Source organism: Galeopterus variegatus, unplaced genomic scaffold (genome assembly GCF_000696425.1).
Source record: "Galeopterus variegatus unplaced genomic scaffold, G_variegatus-3.0.2 Scaffold2766, whole genome shotgun sequence".
Lineage (NCBI taxonomy): Eukaryota > Metazoa > Chordata > Mammalia > Dermoptera > Cynocephalidae > Galeopterus > Galeopterus variegatus.
Window position 1 is genome coordinate 418,209 of NW_007728877.1, and position 1,404 is coordinate 419,612.

General features: G+C 43.9%; 1 pseudogene; it reads left to right on the forward strand.

The window, feature by feature from the left end:
- The window catches only part of LOC103598867, a 3,146-nt pseudogene extending 2,322 nt beyond the window's left edge, over positions 1-824 (forward strand).
- Positions 825-1,404: the final 580 nt, after the last annotated feature.

Below are 1,404 nucleotides of genomic sequence, written 5' to 3' on the forward strand. Positions count from 1 at the left end.
CCCTGCCACCAATGTCAGACCTATTTTCCTTCTTCATGTAAGTTTCTTTCTTTCAATATTTTTTAAAAAAATGAATAAAAGGAAGTAGAAAGAGTAAGCCTTCTGGAATTACATGCTACATCTACTCCAGATATCTTCAAGATCAGGGAGAAAGGCTCTTTCCTTTCCATCTGGTGGCACCATCAGGTAACCCAAGGTGAGGCATACAAGTACATCCAGGAGTTATGGAGGAAGAAGTAGTCCAAGTAATGCGCTTTCCCCTGAGGGTCCTCTGTAGGCAATACCAACAGCTCTCTGTGCTCCACAGGGCTCCCCATCCCACCTGGCCAGCCAGGGATGTGCAGAATGGGAAACGAGGCCAAGCAAGGTTATGTCATATACAGGATTTGTGTGTAATGTGGTGGCCACAAACGCCCAGTTCCTAAGGGTGCAACCTATGGCAAGCCTCTCCATCATGGTGTTAACACCCTAAAGTATCCTTGAAGCCTTCGGTCTGTTGCTGAGGAGCAAGCTGGAAGCCACTGTGGGGCTCTGAGAGTCCTGAATACTCACTGGGTTGTGGAGATGCCACATACACATTCTTTGAGGTTATCCTCATTGATCCATTCCATAAAGCTATCAGAAGAAATCCTGACATGCAGTGAATCACCAAACCCGTCCACAAGCACAGAGAGATGTGTGGGCTGACCTCTGCAGGCCACAAGAGTCGTGGTCTTAGAAAGGGCCACAAGTTCGGGCTTTGGAGCCTGCGCAGTCGTGGGATGCCGGGCCGCAGCCGCGTGACCCCTGCGGACCGCTTTACCCACGAACATCTTTCTGCTTAAGAATCTTGATCATCAGCNTCTTTAAATCCTAGTTTGCAAAAGCATTTTACTGTATAATCTCTCTGTGTTGTATTCCAGTTTACTTGTAGGTTTTCCTTGGAAGACCAACAGAAATCTAAACTACCTGCTTTACTGCCTTTATACACTTTGCTAAGCTCTGTTCTCAGAACTCAGGAGATTAAAATTTTGAAAAAAAAATAGGAAGACAGTTTCACATGTAATGACTATTGCTGATTTTTAAAAATTACAGAGAATCTTTGCAGTNGGAGAAATGTTATGTCTCAAATTGAAATAACATGTTATACACTGCTCTCTGATGAGAGAGGCAAATCTACGTAGTTTCACAGGATTCATCCCTTCCCTGCCGCAGGTCATAACAAGTGCCATTCTCTACCCATGCCCCTGCCACCAATGTCAGACCTATTTTCCTTCTTCATGTAAGTTTCTTTCTTTCAATATTTAAAAAAAAAATGAATAAAAGGAAGTAGAAAGAGTAAGCCTTCTGGAATTAAATGCTATATCTACTCCAGATATCTTCAAGATCAGGGAGAAAGGCTCTTTCCTTTCCATCTGGTGGCAC